General features: G+C 68.9%; 1 protein-coding gene across 1 annotated transcript in view; it reads left to right on the forward strand.

The window, feature by feature from the left end:
- Positions 1-1,065: 1,065 nt before the first annotated feature.
- Positions 1,066-20,187, forward strand: part of LOC140411206 (epoxide hydrolase 1-like) — a 158,026-nt gene continuing 138,904 nt past the window's right edge. The window contains exon 1 of the mRNA XM_072500308.1: positions 1,066-1,193. The gene's annotated coding sequence lies outside the window, so the exon portion shown is untranslated. The remainder of the gene's footprint in view (positions 1,194-20,187) is intronic.

Consider the following 20,187-nt stretch of genomic DNA (forward strand, 5'->3'; position numbering starts at 1 on the left):
CAGCTACAACCCCCGGGGAAACGGACAGGTGGAGAGGGAGAACGGGATGGTCTGGAAGGCCGTCCTGCTGGCCCTGCGGTCTAAAGATCTCCCGGTCTCCTGCTGGCAGGAGGTCCTCCCCGATGCGCTTCACTCCATCCAATCGCTCCTCTGCACCACGACTAACGAGACCCCCATGAACGCCTCCTTGCCTTCCCCAGGATGTCCACCTCCGGGGTCTCGCTCCCAACATGGTGGACAGTTCCTGGACCCGTCCTCCTTCGCAAGCATGTGCGGACCCCTTGGTCGAAAGAGACCACCGCCTATACGCGAACCTGCAGTACGGCTACGTGGCACACCCCGATGGGCGCCAGGACACAGTGTCCCTCCGGGACCTGACACCCGCCGGATCCCCACCCACGGCCCCCGACCTGACCCCCCCCCCCCCCGGGTTGCCTCATTCACCCCTGCGCCACTCACCCACCCCCCAGCGAACCTCACCGCAGCCCCTGCCCCAGGAGGATCCGTCCTCCCATTGGTCCCACTCAGCGGTGACGAAGACGAGGACAACACGCTCCCGGAGTCACAGGTGACCAAGTCGGCGCCCAGATCACCACCAGGACTGAGGCGATCGCAGAGGAGGGTCAAGGCCCCCGACAGACTGAACTTGTGATTATTTATTCCACCACACCCACCGGACTCTCTTTTTTAACAGGGGGTGAATGTGGTAGTCACCACTAGCAATATTATATGTATTACGGTAAGACTAGAGGTACATGGGTAAATCCCTGCCTGCTGGCTCCGCCCAGTAGGCGGAGTATAAATGTGTGTGCTCGCCGGGGGCGCAGCCATTCTGGTAGCAGCTACAGGAGGCACAACATCTTTGCTCAATAAAGCCTCGATTAGTCCACTACTCACGTCTTTGTGGTAATTGATAGTGCATCACAGTTTTCCTGGGATATCTAGACACTGTTTTCCCAGCCTTGTTTGGACAGTTTTCCTGTGATATTTAGACACTGTTATCTTTGGCCAGTTGAGGCGCTGTGAATACATTCTCTCCCTCTCCTGGTTGGACTACAAATCCCAGGATTCAGTGGGATAAGCTCTCAGCTGTGACTGGAACAGACAGAAATCCGGTTGCAGACGAGAGGTTGAAATTCGAATCCGATGCTGGTTTGACTTCGCATTACCAATTTAAACGCACCAAGGGAACTGTAAGTGTCTGATGGAAGTTTTTATTTCTGTCTATAAACTTTGAAGAGCTAGGTGTGAAGCTAGAAGATGCAGGAAAATTCCCTGCACAATTGGCAAATCTTCCTAATCTCTGCACTTTGGAATCTGGGGCTAGTTGGTTTCTGCTGTTCACCAGGAATTGGAGGCCCTGATGCAATAATCTTTCACTGTGTTTGATGGCAGTTTGAAGCATCAGAATAGACGTAACGGGTGCGATTTAATGGAACGTTTCTGAGTGTGGGAGCGAGCAGGAACTGCTGCCAGCTTCGCGACGCTCGACCCCGCGCGGCGTCACGTTTCCGAGTGTGGGAGCGAGCAGGAACTGCCGCGAGCTTCGCGACGCTCGACCCCGCGCGGCGTCACGTTTCCGAGTGTGGGAGCGAGCAGGAACCGCCGCCAGCTTCGCGACGCTCGACCCCGCGCGGCGTCACGTTTCCGAGTGTGGGAGCGAGCAGGAACCGCCGCGAGCTTCGCGACGCTCGACCCCGCGCGGCGTCACGTTTCCGAGTGTGGGAGCGAGCAGGAACTGCCGCGAGCTTCGCGACGCTCGACCCCGCGCGGCGTCACGTCTCCGAGTGTGGGAGCGAGCAGGAACTGCCGCGAGCTTCGCGATGCTCGACCCCGCGCGGCGTCACGTTTCCGAGTGTGGGAGCGAGCAGGAACCGCCGCGAGCTTCGCGATGCTCGACCCCGCGCGACGTCACGTTTCCGAGTGTGGGAGCGAGCAGGAACCGCCGCGAGCTTCGCGACGCTCGACCCCGCGCGGCATCACGTCTCCGAGCGTGGGAGCGAGCACGAACTGCCGCGAGCTTCGCGACGCTCGACCCCGCGCGGCGTCACGTTTCCGAGTGTGGGAGCGAGCAGGAACTGCCGCGAGCTTCGCGATGCTCGACCCCGCGCGGCGTCACGTTTCCGAGTGTGGGAGCGAGCAGGAACCGCCGCCAGCTTCGCGACGCTCGACCCCGCGCGGCGTCACGTTTCCGAGCGTGGGAGCGAGCAGGAACTGCCGCCAGCTTCGCGACGCTCGACCCCGCACGGCGTCACGTTTCCGAGTGTGGGAGCGAGCAGGAACCGCCGCGAGCTTCGCGATGCTCGACCCCGCGTGGCGTCACGTCTCCGAGTGTGGGAGCGAGCAGGAACTGCCGCGAGCTTCGCGATGCTCGACCCCGCGCGGCGTCACGTTTCCGAGTGTGGGAGCGAGCAGGAACTGCCGCCAGCTTCGCGATGCTCGACCCCGCGCGGCGTCACGTCTCCGAGTGTGGGAGCGAGCAGGAACCGCCGCCAGCTTCGCGATGCTCGACCCCGCGCGGCGTCACGTTTCCGAGTGTGGGAGCGAGCAGGAACTGCCGCGAGCTTCGCGATGCTCGACCCCGCGCGGCGTCACGTTTCCGAGTGTGGGAGCGAGCAGGAACTGCCGCGAGCTTCGCGATGCTCGACCCCGCGCGGCGTCACGTTTCCGAGTGTGGGAGCGAGCAGGAACCGCCGCGAGCTTCGCGACGCTCGACCCCGCGCGACGTCACGTTTCCGAGTGTGGGAGCGAGCAGGAACCGCCGCGAGCTTCGCGACGCTCGACCCCGCGCGACGTCACGTTTCTGAGTGTGGGAGCGAGCAGGAACCGCCGCCAGCATCGCGACGCTCGACCCCGCGCGGCGTCACGTTTCCGAGTGTGGGAGCGAGCAGGAACCGCCGCCAGCTTCGCGACGCTCGACCCCGCGCGGCGTCACGTTTCCGAGTGTGGGAGCGAGCAGGAACCGCCGCCAGCTTCGCGACGCTCGACCCCGCGCGGCGTCACGTTTCCGAGTGTGGGAGCGAGCACGAACTGCCGCGAGCTTCGCGACGCTCGACCCCGCGCGACGTCACGTTTCCGAGTGTGGGAGCGAGCAGGAACTGCCGCGAGCTTCGCGACGCTCGACCCCGCGCGGCGTCACGTCTCCGAGTGTGGGAGCGAGCAGGAACCGCCGTGAGCTTCGCGATGCTCGACCCCGCGCGGCGTCACGTTTCCGAGTGTGGGAGTGAGCAGGAACCGCCGCGAGCTTCGCGACGCTCGACCCCGCGCGGTGTCACGTTTCCGAGTGTGGGAGCGAGCAGGAACCGCCGCGAGCTTCGCGATGCTCGACCCCGCGCGGCGTCACGTTTCCGAGTGTGGGAGCGAGCAGGAACCGCCGCGAGCTTCGCGACGCTCGACCCCGCGCGGCGTCACGTTTCCGAGTGTGGGAGCGAGCAGGAACTGCCGCGAGCTTCGCGATGCTCGACCCCGCGCGGCGTCACGTTTCCGAGTGTGGGAGTGAGCAGGAACCGCCGCCAGCTTCGCGATGCTCGACCCCGCGCGGCGTCACGTTTCCGAGTGTGGGAGCGAGCAGGAACTGCCGCGAGCTTCGCGACGCTCGACCCCGCGCGGTGTCACGTTTCCGAGTGTGGGAGCGAGCAGGAACCGCCGCGAGCTTCGCGATGCTCGACCCCGCGCGGCGTCACGTTTCCGAGTGTGGGAGCGAGCAGGAACCGCCGCGAGCTTCGCGATGCTCGACCCCGCGCGGCGTCACGTTTCCGAGTGTGGGAGCGAGCAGGAACCGCCGCGAGCTTCGCGATGCTCGACCCCGCGCGGCGTCACGTTTCCGAGTGTGATGGCGAGCAGGAACCACCGCCAGCTTCGCGATGCTCGACCCCGCGCGACGTCACGTTTCCGAGTGTGGGAGCGAGCAGGAACCGCCGCGAGCTTCGCGACGCTCGACCCCGCGCGGCGTCACGTTTCCGAGTGTGGGAGCGAGCAGGAACTGCCGCGAGCTTCGCGATGCTCGACCCCGCGCGGCGTCACGTTTCCGAGTGTGGGAGCGAGCAGGAACTGCCGCGAGCTTCGCGATGCTCGACCCCGCGCGGCGTCACGTTTCCGAGTGTGGGAGCGAGCAGGAACCACCGCCAGCTTCGCGATGCTCGACCCCGTGCGGCTTCACGTTTCCGAGTGTGGGAGCGAGCAGGAACTGCCGCGAGCTTCGCGACGCTCGACCCCGCGCGGCGTCACGTTTCCGAGTGTGGGAGCGAGCAGGAACCGCCGCCAGCTTCGCGATGCTCGACCCCGCGCGGCGTCACGTTTCCGAGTGTGGGAGCGAGCAGGAACTGCCGCGAGCTTCGCGATGCTCGACCCCGCGCGACGTCACGTTTCCGAGTGTGGGAGCGAGCAGGAACCGCCGCCAGCTTCGCGATGCTCGACCCCGCGCGGCGTCACGTTTCCGAGTGTGGGAGCGAGCAGGAACCACCGCGAGCTTCGCGATGCTCGACCCCGTGCGGCTTCACGTTTCCGAGTGTGGGAGCGAGCAGGAACCGCCGCCAGCTTCGCGATGCTCGACCCCGTGCGGCTTCACGTTTCCGAGTGTGGGAGCGAGCAGGAACTGCCGCGAGCTTCGCGATGCTCGACCCCGCGCGGCGTCACGTTTCCGAGTGTGGGAGCGAGCAGGAACTGCCGCGAGCTTCGCGACGCTCGACCCCGCGCGGCGTCACGTTTCCGAGTGTGGGAGCGAGCAGGAACTGCCGCGAGCTTCGCGATGCTCGACCCCGCGCGGCGTCACGTTTCCGAGTGTGGGAGCGAGCAGGAACCGCTGCCAGCTTCGCGATGCTCGACCCCGCGCGACGTCACGTTTCCGAGTGTGGGAGCGAGCAGGAACCGCCGCGAGCTTCGCGACGCTCGACCCCGCGCGGCGTCACGTTTCCGAGTGTGGGAGCGAGCAGGAACCGCCGCCAGCTTCGCGATGCTCGACCCCGCGCGGCGTCACGTTTCCGAGTGTGGGAGCGAGCAGGAACTGCCGCGAGCTTCGCGATGCTCGACCCCGCGCGGCGTCACGTTTCCGAGTGTGGGAGCGAGCAGGAACTGCCGCGAGCTTCGCGATGCTCGACCCCGCGCGGCGTCACGTTTCCGAGTGTGGGAGCGAGCAGGAACCGCCGCGAGCTTCGCGACGCTCGACCCCGCGCGGCGTCACGTTTCCGAGTGTGGGAGCGAGCAGGAACCGCCGCCAGCTTCGCGATGCTCGACCCCGCGCGGCGTCACGTCTCCGAGTGTGGGAGCGAGCAGGAACCGCCGCGAGCTTCGCGACGCTCGACCCCGCGCGGCGTCACGTTTCCGAGTGTGGGAGCGAGCAGGAACCGCCGCGAGCTTCGCGATGCTCGACCCCGCGCGGCGTCACGTTTCCGAGTGTGGGAGCGAGCAGGAACTGCCGCGAGCTTCGCGATGCTCGACCCCGCGCGGCGTCACGTTTCCGAGTGTGGGAGCGAGCAGGAACTGCCGCGAGCTTCGCGATGCTCGACCCCGCGCGGCGTCACGTTTCCGAGTGTGGGAGCGAGCAGGAACCGCCGCGAGCTTCGCGACGCTCGACCCCGCGCGGCGTCACGTTTCCGAGCGTGGGAGCGAGCAGGAACTGCCGCGAGCTTCGCGACGCTCGACCCCGCGCGGCGTCACGTTTCCGAGTGTGGGAGCGAGCAGGAACCGCCGCGAGCTTCGCGAACCTCGACCCCGCGCGGCGTCACGTTTCCGAGTGTGGGAGCGAGCAGGAACTGCCGCCAGCTTCGCGATGCTCGACCCCGCGCGACGTCACGTTTCCGAGTGTGGGAGCGAGCAGGAACTGCCGCGAGCTTCGCGATGCTCGACCCCGCGCGGCGTCACGTTTCCGAGTGTGGGAGCGAGCAGGAACCGCCGCGAGCTTCGCGACGCTCGACCCCGCGCGGCGTCACGTTTCCGAGTGTGGGAGCGAGCAGGAACTGCCGTGAGCTTCGCGATGCTCGACCCCGCGCGGCGTCACGTTTCCGAGTGTGATGGCGAGCAGGAACTGCTGCCAGCTTCGCGACGCTCGACCCCGCGCGACGTCACGTTTCCGAGTGTGATGGCGAGCAGGAACTGCCGCGAGCTTCGCGACGCTCGACCCCGCGCGACGTCACGTTTCCGAGTGTGGGAGCGAGCAGGAACTGCTGCCAGCTTCGCGACGCTCGACCCCGCGCGGCGTCACGTTTCCGAGTGTGGGAGCGAGCAGGAACCGCCGCGAGCTTCGCGATGCTCGACCCCGCGCGGCGTCACGTTTCCGAGTGTGGGAGCGAGCAGGAACTGCCGCCAGCTTCGCGATGCTCGACCCCGCGCGGCGTCACGTTTCCGAGTGTGGGAGCGAGCAGGAACCGCCACGAGCTTCGCGATGCTCGACCCCGCGCGGCGTCACGTTTCTGAGTGTGGGAGCGAGCAGGAACCGCCGCGAGCTTCGCGACACTCGACCCCGCGCGGCGTCACGTTTCCGAGCGTGGGAGCGAGCACGAACTGCCGCGAGCTTCGCGACGCTCGACCCCGCGCGGCGTCACGTTTCCGAGTGTGGGAGCGAGCAGGAACCGCCGCGAGCTTCGCGACGCTCGACCCCGCGCGGCGTCACGTTTCTGAGTGTGGGAGCGAGCAGGAACTGCCGCCAGCTTCGCGACGCTCGACCCCGCGCGGCGTCACGTTTCCGAGTGTGGGAGCGAGCAGGAACCGCCGCCAGCTTCGCGATGCTCGACCCCGCGCGGCGTCACGTTTCCGAGTGTGGGAGCGAGCAGGAACCGCCGCGAGCTTCGCGAACCTCGACCCCGCGCGGCGTCACGTTTCCGAGTGTGGGAGCGAGCAGGAACCGCCGCCAGCTTCGCGACGCTCGACCCCGCGCGGCGTCACGTTTCTGAGTGTGGGAGCGAGCAGGAACCGCCGCCAGCTTCGCGACGCTCGACCCCGCGCGGCGTCACGTTTCTGAGTGTGGGAGTGAGCAGGAACCGCCGCCAGCTTCGCGATGCTCGACCCCGCGCGGCGTCACGTTTCCGAGTGTGGGAGCGAGCAGGAACTGCCGCGAGCTTCGCGATGCTCGACCCCGCGCGGCGTCACGTTTCCGAGTGTGGGAGCGAGCAGGAACCGCCGCGAGCTTCGCGATGCTCGACCCCGCGCGGCGTCACGTTTCCGAGCGTGGGAGCGAGCAGGAACCGCCGCCAGCTTCGCGATGCTCGACCCCGCGCGGCGTCACGTTTCCGAGTGTGGGAGCGAGCAGGAACCGCCGCGAGCTTCGCGATGCTCGACCCCGCGCGGCGTCACGTTTCCGAGTGTGGGAGCGAGCAGGAACCGCCGCGAGCTTCGCGACGCTCGACCCCGCGCGGCGTCACGTTTCCGAGTGTGGGAGCGAGCAGGAACTGCCGCGAGCTTCGCGATGCTCGACCCCGCGCGGCGTCACGTTTCCGAGTGTGGGAGCGAGCAGGAACCGCCGCGAGCTTCGCGACGCTCGACCCCGCGCGGCGTCACGTTTCCGAGCGTGGGAGCGAGCAGGAACCGCCGCCAGCTTCGCGATGCTCGACCCCGCGCGGCGTCACGTTTCCGAGTGTGGGAGCGAGCAGGAACCGCCGCCAGCTTCGCGACGCTCGACCCCGCGCGGCGTCACGTTTCCGAGTGTGGGAGCGAGCAGGAACCGCCGCCAGCTTCGCGACGCTCGACCCCGCTCGGCGTCACGTTTCCGAGTGTGGGAGCGAGCAGGAACCGCCGCCAGCTTCGCGATGCTCGACCCCGCGCGGCGTCACGTTTCCGAGTGTGGGAGCGAGCAGGAACCGCCGCGAGCTTCGCGATGCTCGACCCCGCGCGGCATCACGTTTCCGAGTGTGGGAGCGAGCAGGAACTGCCGCGAGCTTCGCGACGCTCGACCCCGCGCGGCGTCACGTTTCCGAGTGTGGGAGCGAGCAGGAACCGCCGCGAGCTTCGCGACGCTCGACCCCGCGCGGCGTCACGTTTCCGAGTGTGGGAGCGAGCAGGAACCGCCGCGAGCTTCGCGACGCTCGACCCCGCGCGGCATCACGTTTCCGAGTGTGGGAGCGAGCAGGAACTGCCGCGAGCTTCGCGACGCTCGACCCCGCGCGGCGTCACGTTTCCGAGTGTGATGGCGAGCAGGAACCACCGCGAGCTTCGCGACGCTCGACCCCGCGCGGCGTCACGTTTCCGAGTGTGGGAGCGAGCAGGAACCGCCGCGAGCTTCGCGACGCTCGACCCCGCGCGGCGTCACGTTTCCGAGTGTGGGAGCGAGCAGGAACTGCCGCCAGCTTCGCGATGCTCGACCCCGCGCGACGTCACGTTTCCGAGTGTGGGAGCGAGCAGGAACCGCCGCGAGCTTCGCGATGCTCGACCCTGCGCGACGTCACGTTTCCGAGTGTGGGAGCGAGCAGGAACTGCCGCGAGCTTCGCGATGCTCGACCCCGCGCGGCGTCACGTTTCCGAGCGTGGGAGCGAGCAGGAACTGCCGCGAGCTTCGCGATGCTCGACCCCGCGCGGCGTCACGTTTCCGAGTGTGGGAGCGAGCAGGAACTGCCGCGAGCTTCGCGATGCTCGACCCCGCGCGGCGTCACGTTTCCGAGTGTGGGAGCGAGCAGGAACCGCCGCCAGCTTCGCGATGCTCGACCCCGCGCGGCGTCACGTTTCCGAGTGTGGGAGCGAGCAGGAACCGCCGCCAGCTTCGCGATGCTCGACCCCGCGCGGCGTCACGTTTCCGAGTGTGGGAGCGAGCAGGAACCGCCGCCAGCTTCGCGATGCTCGACCCCGCGCGGCGTCACGTTTCCGAGTGTGGGAGCGAGCAGGAACCGCCGCCAGCTTCGCGATGCTCGACCCCGCGCGGCGTCACGTTTCCGAGTGTGGGAGCGAGCAGGAACTGCCGCCAGCTTCGCGATGCTCGACCCCGCGCGGCGTCACGTTTCCGAGTGTGGGAGCGAGCAGGAACTGCCGCGAGCTTCGCGACGCTCGACCCCGCGCGGCGTCACGTTTCCGAGCGTGGGAGCGAGCACGAACTGCCGCGAGCTTCGCGACGCTCGACCCCGCGCGGCGTCACGTTTCCGAGTGTGGGAGCGAGCACGAACTGCCGCGAGCTTCGCGACGCTCGACCCCGCGCGGCGTCACGTTTCCGAGTGTGGGAGCGAGCAGGAACCGCCGCGAGCTTCGCGATGCTCGACCCCGCGCGGCGTCACGTTTCCGAGTGTGGGAGCGAGCAGGAACTGCCGCGAGCTTCGCGACGCTCGACCCCGCGCGGCGTCACGTTTCCGAGTGTGGGAGCGAGCAGGAACCGCCGCCAGCTTCGCGATGCTCGACCCCGCGCGACGTCACGTTTCCGAGTGTGGGAGCGAGCAGGAACCGCCGCCAGCTTCGCGACGCTCGACCCCGCGCGGCGTCACGTTTCCGAGTGTGATGCCGAGCAGGAACTGCCGCCAGCTTCGCGATGCTCGACCCCGCGCGACGTCACGTTTCCGAGTGTGGGAGCGAGCAGGAACTGCCGCGAGCTTCGCGACGCTCGACCCCGCGCGGCGTCACGTTTCCGAGTGTGGGAGCGAGCAGGAACCGCCGCCAGCTTCGCGATGCTCGACCCCGCGCGGCGTCACGTTTCCGAGTGTGGGAGCGAGCAGGAACCGCCGCGAGCTTCGCGATGCTCGACCCCGCGCGGCGTCACGTTTCTGAGTGTGGGAGCGAGCAGGAACCGCCGCGAGCTTCGCGATGCTCGACCCCGCGCGGCGTCACGTTTCCGAGTGTGATGCCGAGCAGGAACTGCCGCGAGCTTCGCGATGCTCGACCCCGCGCGGCGTCACGTTTCCGAGTGTGATGCCGAGCAGGAACTGCCGCGAGCTTCGCGACGCTCGACCCCGCGCGGCGTCACGTTTCCGAGTGTGGGAGCGAGCAGGAACTGCCGCGAGCTTCGCGATGCTCGACCCCGCGCGGCGTCACGTTTCCGAGTGTGATGCCGAGCAGGAACTGCCGCGAGCTTCGCGACGCTCGACCCCGCGCGGCGTCACGTTTCCGAGTGTGGGAGCGAGCAGGAACTGCCGCGAGCTTCGCGATGCTCGACCCCGCGCGGCGTCACGTTTCCGAGTGTGGGAGCGAGCAGGAACTGCCGCGAGCTTCGCGATGCTCGACCCCGCGCGGCGTCACGTTTCCGAGCGTGGGAGCGAGCAGGAACTGCCGTGAGCTTCGCGACGCTCGACCCCGCGCGGCGTCACGTTTCCGAGTGTGGGAGCGAGCAGGAACCGCCGTGAGCTTCGCGACGCTCGACCCCGCGCGGCGTCACGTCTCCGAGTGTGGGAGCGAGCAGGAACCGCCGCCAGCTTCGCGACGCTCGACCCCGCGCGGCGTCACGTTTCCGAGTGTGGGAGCGAGCAGGAACCGCCGCGAGCTTCGCGACGCTCGACCCCGCGCGGCGTCACGTTTCCGAGTGTGGGAGCGAGCAGGAACTGCCGCGAGCTTCGCGACGCTCGACCCCGCGCGGCGTCACGTTTCCGAGCGTGGGAGCGAGCAGGAACCGCCGCCAGCTTCGCGACGCTCGACCCCGCGCGGCGTCACGTTTCCGAGTGTGGGAGCGAGCAGGAACTGCCGTGAGCTTCGCGACGCTCGACCCCGCGCGGCGTCACGTTTCCGAGTGTGGGAGCGAGCAGGAACCGCCGTGAGCTTCGCGACGCTCGACCCCGCGCGACGTCACGTTTCCGAGTGTGGGAGCGAGCAGGAACCGCCGCGAGCTTCGCGATGCTCGACCCCGCGCGGCGTCACGTTTCCGAGTGTGGGAGCGAGCAGGAACCGCCGCGAGCTTCGCGATGCTCGACCCCGCGCGGCGTCACGTTTCCGAGTGTGATGGCGAGCAGGAACCACCGCCAGCTTCGCGATGCTCGACCCCGCGCGACGTCACGTTTCCGAGTGTGGGAGCGAGCAGGAACCGCCGCGAGCTTCGCGACGCTCGACCCCGCGCGGCGTCACGTTTCCGAGTGTGGGAGCGAGCAGGAACTGCCGCGAGCTTCGCGATGCTCGACCCCGCGCGGCGTCACGTTTCCGAGTGTGGGAGCGAGCAGGAACTGCCGCGAGCTTCGCGATGCTCGACCCCGCGCGGCGTCACGTTTCCGAGTGTGGGAGCGAGCAGGAACCACCGCCAGCTTCGCGATGCTCGACCCCGTGCGGCTTCACGTTTCCGAGTGTGGGAGCGAGCAGGAACTGCCGCGAGCTTCGCGACGCTCGACCCCGCGCGGCGTCACGTTTCCGAGTGTGGGAGCGAGCAGGAACTGCCGCCAGCTTCGCGATGCTCGACCCCGTGCGGCTTCACGTTTCCGAGTGTGGGAGCGAGCAGGAACTGCCGCCAGCTTCGCGATGCTCGACCCCGCGCGGCGTCACGTTTCCGAGTGTGGGAGCGAGCAGGAACTGCCGCGAGCTTCGCGATGCTCGACCCCGCGCGACGTCACGTTTCCGAGTGTGGGAGCGAGCAGGAACCGCCGCCAGCTTCGCGATGCTCGACCCCGTGCGGCTTCACGTTTCCGAGTGTGGGAGCGAGCAGGAACTGCCGCGAGCTTCGCGATGCTCGACCCCGCGCGGCGTCACGTTTCCGAGTGTGGGAGCGAGCAGGAACTGCCGCGAGCTTCGCGACGCTCGACCCCGCGCGGCGTCACGTTTCCGAGTGTGGGAGCGAGCAGGAACTGCCGCGAGCTTCGCGATGCTCGACCCCGCGCGGCGTCACGTTTCCGAGTGTGGGAGCGAGCAGGAACCGCTGCCAGCTTCGCGATGCTCGACCCCGCGCGACGTCACGTTTCCGAGTGTGGGAGCGAGCAGGAACCGCCGCGAGCTTCGCGACGCTCGACCCCGCGCGGCGTCACGTTTCCGAGTGTGGGAGCGAGCAGGAACCGCCGCCAGCTTCGCGATGCTCGACCCCGCGCGGCGTCACGTTTCCGAGTGTGGGAGCGAGCAGGAACTGCCGCGAGCTTCGCGATGCTCGACCCCGCGCGGCGTCACGTTTCCGAGTGTGGGAGCGAGCAGGAACTGCCGCGAGCTTCGCGATGCTCGACCCCGCGCGGCGTCACGTTTCCGAGTGTGGGAGCGAGCACGAACTGCCGTGAGCTTCGCGATGCTCGACCCCGCGCGACGTCACGTTTCCGAGTGTGATGGCGAGCAGGAACCGCCGCGAGCTTCGCGACGCTCGACCCCGCGCGGCGTCACGTTTCCGAGTGTGGGAGCGAGCAGGAACCGCCGCCAGCTTCGCGATGCTCGACCCCGCGCGGCGTCACGTTTCCGAGTGTGGGAGCGAGCAGGAACCGCCGCCAGCTTCGCGATGCTCGACCCCGCGCGGCGTCACGTCTCCGAGTGTGGGAGCGAGCAGGAACTGCCGCGAGCTTCGCGATGCTCGACCCCGCGCGGCGTCACGTTTCCGAGTGTGGGAGCGAGCAGGAACTGCCGCGAGCTTCGCGACGCTCGACCCCGCGCGGCGTCACGTTTCCGAGTGTGGGAGCGAGCAGGAACCGCCGCGAGCTTCGCGAACCTCGACCCCGCGCGGCGTCACGTTTCCGAGTGTGGGAGCGAGCAGGAACTGCCGCCAGCTTCGCGATGCTCGACCCCGCGCGACGTCACGTTTCCGAGTGTGGGAGCGAGCAGGAACTGCCGCGAGCTTCGCGATGCTCGACCCCGCGCGGCGTCACGTTTCCGAGTGTGGGAGCGAGCAGGAACCGCCGCGAGCTTCGCGACGCTCGACCCCGCGCGGCGTCACGTTTCCGAGTGTGGGAGCGAGCAGGAACTGCCGTGAGCTTCGCGATGCTCGACCCCGCGCGGCGTCACGTTTCCGAGTGTGATGGCGAGCAGGAACTGCCGCGAGCTTCGCGATGCTCGACCCCGCGCGGCGTCACGTTTCCGAGTGTGGGAGCGAGCAGGAACTGCCGCGAGCTTCGCGACGCTCGACCCCGCGCGGCGTCACGTTTCCGAGTGTGGGAGCGAGCAGGAACTGCCGCGAGCTTCGCGATGCTCGACCCCGCGCGGCGTCACGTTTCCGAGTGTGGGAGCGAGCAGGAACTGCCGCGAGCTTCGCGATGCTCGACCCCGCGCGGCGTCACGTTTCTGAGTGTGGGAGCGAGCAGGAACCGCCGCGAGCTTCGCGACACTCGACCCCGCGCGGCGTCACGTTTCCGAGCGTGGGAGCGAGCACGAACTGCCGCGAGCTTCGCGACGCTCGACCCCGCGCGGCGTCACGTTTCCGAGTGTGGGAGCGAGCAGGAACCGCCGCGAGCTTCGCGACGCTCGACCCCGCGCGGCGTCACGTTTCCGAGTGTGGGAGCGAGCAGGAACTGCCGCGAGCTTCGCGATGCTCGACCCCGCGCGGCGTCACGTTTCTGAGTGTGGGAGCGAGCAGGAACTGCCGCCAGCTTCGCGACGCTCGACCCCGCGCGGCGTCACGTTTCCGAGTGTGGGAGCGAGCAGGAACCGCCGCCAGCTTCGCGATGCTCGACCCCGCGCGGCGTCACGTTTCCGAGTGTGGGAGCGAGCAGGAACCGCCGCGAGCTTCGCGAACCTCGACCCCGCGCGGCGTCACGTTTCCGAGTGTGGGAGCGAGCAGGAACCGCCGCCAGCTTCGCGACGCTCGACCCCGCGCGGCGTCACGTTTCTGAGTGTGGGAGCGAGCAGGAACCGCCGCCAGCTTCGCGACGCTCGACCCCGCGCGGCGTCACGTTTCTGAGTGTGGGAGTGAGCAGGAACCGCCGCCAGCTTCGCGATGCTCGACCCCGCGCGGCGTCACGTTTCCGAGTGTGGGAGCGAGCAGGAACTGCCGCGAGCTTCGCGATGCTCGACCCCGCGCGGCGTCACGTTTCCGAGTGTGGGAGCGAGCAGGAACCGCCGCGAGCTTCGCGATGCTCGACCCCGCGCGGCGTCACGTTTCCGAGCGTGGGAGCGAGCAGGAACCGCCGCGAGCTTCGCGATGCTCGACCCCGCGCGGCGTCACGTTTCCGAGTGTGGGAGCGAGCAGGAACCGCCGCGAGCTTCGCGACGCTCGACCCCGCGCGGCGTCACGTTTCCGAGCGTGGGAGCGAGCAGGAACCGCCGCCAGCTTCGCGATGCTCGACCCCGCGCGGCGTCACGTTTCCGAGTGTGGGAGCGAGCAGGAACCGCCGCCAGCTTCGCGACGCTCGACCCCGCGCGGCGTCACGTTTCCGAGTGTGGGAGCGAGCAGGAACCGCCGCCAGCTTCGCGACGCTCGACCCCGCTCGGCGTCACGTTTCCGAGTGTGGGAGCGAGCAGGAACCGCCGCCAGCTTCGCGATGCTCGACCCCGCGCGGCGTCACGTTTCCGAGTGTGGGAGCGAGCAGGAACCGCCGCCAGCTTCGCGACGCTCGACCCCGCGCGGCATCACGTTTCCGAGTGTGGGAGCGAGCAGGAACTGCCGCGAGCTTCGCGACGCTCGACCCCGCGCGGCGTCACGTTTCCGAGTGTGGGAGCGAGCAGGAACCGCCGCGAGCTTCGCGACGCTCGACCCCGCGCGGCGTCACGTTTCCGAGTGTGGGAGCGAGCAGGAACCGCCGCGAGCTTCGCGACGCTCGACCCCGCGCGGCATCACGTTTCCGAGTGTGGGAGCGAGCAGGAACTGCCGCGAGCTTCGCGACGCTCGACCCCGCGCGGCGTCACGTTTCCGAGTGTGATGGCGAGCAGGAACCACCGCGAGCTTCGCGACGCTCGACCCCGCGCGGCGTCACGTTTCCGAGTGTGGGAGCGAGCAGGAACCGCCGCGAGCTTCGCGACGCTCGACCCCGCGCGGCGTCACGTTTCCGAGTGTGGGAGCGAGCAGGAACTGCCGCCAGCTTCGCGATGCTCGACCCCGCGCGACGTCACGTTTCCGAGTGTGGGAGCGAGCAGGAACCGCCGCGAGCTTCGCGATGCTCGACCCTGCGCGACGTCACGTTTCCGAGTGTGGGAGCGAGCAGGAACCGCCGCCAGCTTCGCGATGCTCGACCCCGCGCGGCGTCACGTTTCCGAGTGTGGGAGCGAGCAGGAACTGCCGCGAGCTTCGCGATGCTCGACCCCGCGCGGCGTCACGTTTCCGAGCGTGGGAGCGAGCAGGAACTGCCGCGAGCTTCGCGATGCTCGACCCCGCGCGGCGTCACGTTTCCGAGTGTGGGAGCGAGCAGGAACTGCCGCGAGCTTCGCGATGCTCGACCCCGCGCGGCGTCACGTTTCCGAGTGTGGGAGCGAGCAGGAACCGCCGCCAGCTTCGCGATGCTCGACCCCGCGCGGCGTCACGTTTCCGAGTGTGGGAGCGAGCAGGAACCGCCGCCAGCTTCGCGATGCTCGACCCCGCGCGGCGTCACGTTTCCGAGTGTGGGAGCGAGCAGGAACCGCCGCCAGCTTCGCGATGCTCGACCCCGCGCGGCGTCACGTTTCCGAGTGTGGGAGCGAGCAGGAACCGCCGCCAGCTTCGCGATGCTCGACCCCGCGCGGCGTCACGTTTCCGAGTGTGGGAGCGAGCAGGAACTGCCGCCAGCTTCGCGATGCTCGACCCCGCGCGGCGTCACGTTTCCGAGTGTGGGCGCGAGCAGGAACTGCCGCGAGCTTCGCGACGCTCGACCCCGCGCGGCGTCACGTTTCCGAGCGTGGGAGCGAGCACGAACTGCCGCGAGCTTCGCGACGCTCGACCCCGCGCGGCGTCACGTTTCCGAGTGTGGGAGCGAGCACGAACTGCCGCGAGCTTCGCGACGCTCGACCCCGCGCGGCGTCACGTTTCCGAGTGTGGGAGCGAGCAGGAACCGCCGCGAGCTTCGCGATGCTCGACCCCGCGCGGCGTCACGTTTCCGAGTGTGGGAGCGAGCAGGAACTGCCGCGAGCTTCGCGACGCTCGACCCCGCGCGGCGTCACGTTTCCGAGTGTGGGAGCGAGCAGGAACCGCCGCCAGCTTCGCGATGCTCGACCCCGCGCGACGTCACGTTTCCGAGTGTGGGAGCGAGCAGGAACCGCCGCCAGCTTCGCGACGCTCGACCCCGCGCGGCGTCACGTTTCCGAGTGTGATGCCGAGCAGGAACTGCCGCCAGCTTCGCGATGCTCGACCCCGCGCGACGTCACGTTTCCGAGTGTGGGAGCGAGCAGGAACTGCCGCGAGCTTCGCGACGCTCGACCCCGCGCGGCGTCACGTTTCCGAGTGTGGGAGCGAGCAGGAACCGCCGCCAGCTTCGCGACGCTCGACCCCGCGCGGCGTCACGTTTCCGAGTGTGGGAGCGAGCAGGAACCGCCGCGAGCTTCGCGACGCTCGACCCCGCGCGGCGTCACGTTTCCGAGTGTGGGAGCGAGCAGGAACCGCCGCGAGCTTCGCGATGCTCGACCCCGCGCGGCGTCACGTTTCTGAGTGTGGGAGCGAGCAGGAACCGCCGCGAGCTTCGCGATGCTCGACCCCGCGCGGCGTCACGTTTCCGAGTGTGATGCCGAGCAGGAACTGCCGCGAGCTTCGCGATGCTCGACCCCGCGCGGCGTCACGTTTCCGAGTGTGATGCCGAGCAGGAACTGCCGCGAGCTTCGCGACGCTCGACCCCGCGCGGCGTCACGTTTCCGAGTGTGGGAGCGAGCAGGAACTGCCGCGAGCTTCGCGATGCTCGACCCCGCGCGGCGTCACGTTTCCGAGTGTGATGCCGAGCAGGAACTGCCGCGAGCTTCGCGATGCTCGACCCCGCGCGGCGTCACGTTTCCGAGTGTGGGAGCGAGCAGGAACTGCCGCGAGCTTCGCGATGCTCGACCCCGCGCGGCGTCACGTTTCCGAGTGTGATGCCGAGCAGGAACTGCCGCGAGCTTCGCGACGCTCGACCCCGCGCGGCGTCACGTTTCCGAGTGTGGGAGCGAGCAGGAACTGCCGCGAGCTTCGCGATGCTCGACCCCGCGCGGCGTCACGTTTCCGAGTGTGGGAGCGAGCAGGAACTGCCGCGAGCTTCGCGACGCTCGACCCCGCGCGGCGTCACGTTTCCGAGTGTGGGAGCGAGCAGGAACTGCCGCGAGCTTCGCGACGCTCGACCCCGCGCGGCGTCACGTTTCCGAGTGTGGGAGCGAGCAGGAACTGCCGCGAGCTTCGCGACGCTCGACCCCGCGCGGCGTCACGTTTCCGAGTGTGGGAGCGAGCAGGAACTGCCGCGAGCTTCGCGACGCTCGACCCCGCGCGGCGTCACGTTTCCGAGTGTGGGAGCGAGCAGGAACTGCCGCGAGCTTCGCGACGCTCGACCCCGCGCGGCGTCACGTTTCCGAGTGTGGGAGCGAGCAGGAACTGCCGCGAGCTTCGCGACGCTCGACCCCGCGCGGCGTCACGTTTCCGAGTGTGGGAGCGAGCAGGAACTGCCGCGAGCTTCGCGATGCTCGACCCCGCGCGGCGTCACGTTTCCGAGTGTGGGAGCGAGCAGGAACTGCCGCGAGCTTCGCGATGCTCGACCCCGCGCGGCGTCACGTTTCCGAGCGTGGGAGCGAGCAGGAACTGCCGTGAGCTTCGCGACGCTCGACCCCGCGCGGCGTCACGTTTCCGAGTGTGGGAGCGAGCAGGAACCGCCGTGAGCTTCGCGACGCTCGACCCCGCGCGGCGTCACGTCTCCGAGTGTGGGAGCGAGCAGGAACCGCCGCCAGCTTCGCGACGCTCGACCCCGCGCGGCGTCACGTTTCCGAGTGTGGGAGCGAGCAGGAACCGCCGCGAGCTTCGCGACGCTCGACCCCGCGCGGCGTCACGTTTCCGAGTGTGGGAGCGAGCAGGAACTGCCGCGAGCTTCGCGACGCTCGACCCCGCGCGGCGTCACGTTTCCGAGCGTGGGAGCGAGCAGGAACCGCCGCCAGCTTCGCGACGCTCGACCCCGCGCGGCGTCACGTTTCCGAGTGTGGGAGCGAGCAGGAACTGCCGTGAGCTTCGCGACGCTCGACCCCGCGCGGCGTCACGTTTCCGAGTGTGGGAGCGAGCAGGAACCGCCGTGAGCTTCGCGACGCTCGACCCCGCGCGACGTCACGTTTCCGAGTGTGGGAGCGAGCAGGAACTGCCGCGAGCTTCGCGATGCTCGACCCCGCGCGGCGTCACGTTTCCGAGTGTGGGAGCGAGCAGGAACCGCCGCCAGCTTCGCGACGCTCGACCCCGCGCGACATCACGTTTCCGAGTGTGGGAGCGAGCAGGAACCGCCGCCAGCTTCGCGACGCTCGACCCCGCGCGGCGTCACGTTTCCGAGTGTGGGAGCGAGCAGGAACCGCCGCGAGCTTCGCGACGCTCGACCCCGCGCGGCGTCACGTTTCCGAGTGTGGGAGCGAGCACGAACTGCCGCGAGCTTCGCGATGCTCGACCCCGCGCGGCGTCACGTTTCCGAGTGTGGGAGCGAGCAGGAACCGCCGCCAGCTTCGCGATGCTCGACCCCGCGCGGCGTCACGTCTCCGAGCGTGGGAGCGAGCAGGAACTGCCGCCAGCTTCGCGACGCTCGACCCCGCGCGGCGTCACGTTTCCGAGTGTGGGAGCGAGCAGGAACTGCCGCGAGCTTCGCGACGCTCGACCCCGCGCGGCGTCACGTTTCCGAGTGTGGGAGCGAGCAGGAACTGCCGCGAGCTTCGCGACGCTCGACCCCGCGCGGCATCACGTTTCCGAGTGTGGGAGCGAGCAGGAACCGCCACGAGCTTCGCGACGCTTGACCCCGCGCGGCGTCACGTTTCCGAGTGTGGGAGCGAGCAGGAACCGCCGCCAGCTTCGCGATGCTCGACCCCGCGCGGCGTCACGTTTCCGAGTGTGGGAGCGAGCAGGAACTGCCGCGAGCTTCGCGATGCTCGACCCCGCGCGGCGTCACGTTTCCGAGTGTGGGAGCGAGCAGGAACTGCCGCGAGCTTCGCGATGCTCGACCCCGCACGGCGTCACGTTTCCGAGTGTGATGGCGAGCAGGAACTGCCGCGAGCTTCGCGATGCTCGACCCCGCGCGGCGTCACGTTTCCGAGCGTGGGAGCGAGCAGGAACTGCCGCGAGCTTCGCGACGCTCGACCCCGCGCGGCATCACGTTTCCGAGTGTGGGAGCGAGCAGGAACTGCCGCGAGCTTCGCGATGCTCGACCCCGCGCGACGTCACGTTTCCGAGTGTGGGAGCGAGCAGGAACCGCCGCGAGCTTCGCGACGCTCGACCCCGCGCGGCGTCACGTCTCCGAGTGTGGGAGCGAGCAGGAACCGCCGCGAGCTTCGCGATGCTCGACCCCGCGCGGCGTCACGTCTCCGAGTGTGGGAGCGAGCAGGAACCGCCGCGAGCTTCGCGATGCTCGACCCTGCGTGGCGTCACGTTTCCGAGTGTGGGAGCGAGCAGGAACTGCCGCCAGCTTCGCGATGCTCGACCCCGCGTGGCGTCACGTTTCCGAGTGTGGGAGCGAGCAGGGACCGCCGCGAGCTTCGCGACGCTCGACCCCGCGCGGCATCACGTTTCCGAGTGTGGGAGCGAGCACGAACTGCCGCCAGCTTCGCGATGCTCGACCCCGCGCGGCGTCACGTTTCCGAGTGTGGGAGCGAGCAGGAACTGCCGCGAGCTTCGCGATGCTCGACCCCGCGCGGCGTCACGTTTCCGAGTGTGGGAGCGAGCAGGAACTGCCGCGAGCTTCGCGACGCTCGACCCCGCGCGGCGTCACGTTTCCGAGTGTGGGAGCGAGCAGGAACTGCCGCGAGCTTCGCGATGCTCGACCCCGCGTGGCGTCACGTTTCTGAGTGTGGGAGCGAGCAGGAACCACCGCGAGCTTCGCGACGCTCGACCCCGCGCGACGTCACGTTTCCGAGTGTGATGGCGAGCAGGAACTGCCGCGAGCTTCGCGATGCTCGACCCCGCGCGGCGTCACGTTTCCGAGTGTGGGAGCGAGCAGGAACTGCCGCGAGCTTCGCGATGCTCGACCCCGCGCGACGTCACGTTTCCGAGTGTGATGGCGAGCAGGAACTGCCGCGAGCTTCGCGATGCTCGACCCCGCGCGACGTCACGTTTCCGAGTGTGATGGCGAGCAGGAACTGCCGCGAGCTTCGCGATGCTTGACCCCGCGCGGCGTCACGTTTCCGAGTGTGATGGCGAGCAGGAACTGCCGCGAGCTTCGCGACGCCCGACCCCGCGCGGCGTCACGTCTCCGAGTGTGGGAGCGAGCAGGAACCGCCGCGAGCTTCGCGAAGCTCGACCCCGCGCGGCGTCACGTTTCCGAGTGTGGGAGCGAGCAGGAACTGCCGCGAGCTTCGCGACGC

The sequence above is a fragment of the Scyliorhinus torazame genome, chromosome 4, assembly GCF_047496885.1.
Source record: "Scyliorhinus torazame isolate Kashiwa2021f chromosome 4, sScyTor2.1, whole genome shotgun sequence".
NCBI classification, from domain to species: Eukaryota; Metazoa; Chordata; class Chondrichthyes; order Carcharhiniformes; family Scyliorhinidae; genus Scyliorhinus; species Scyliorhinus torazame.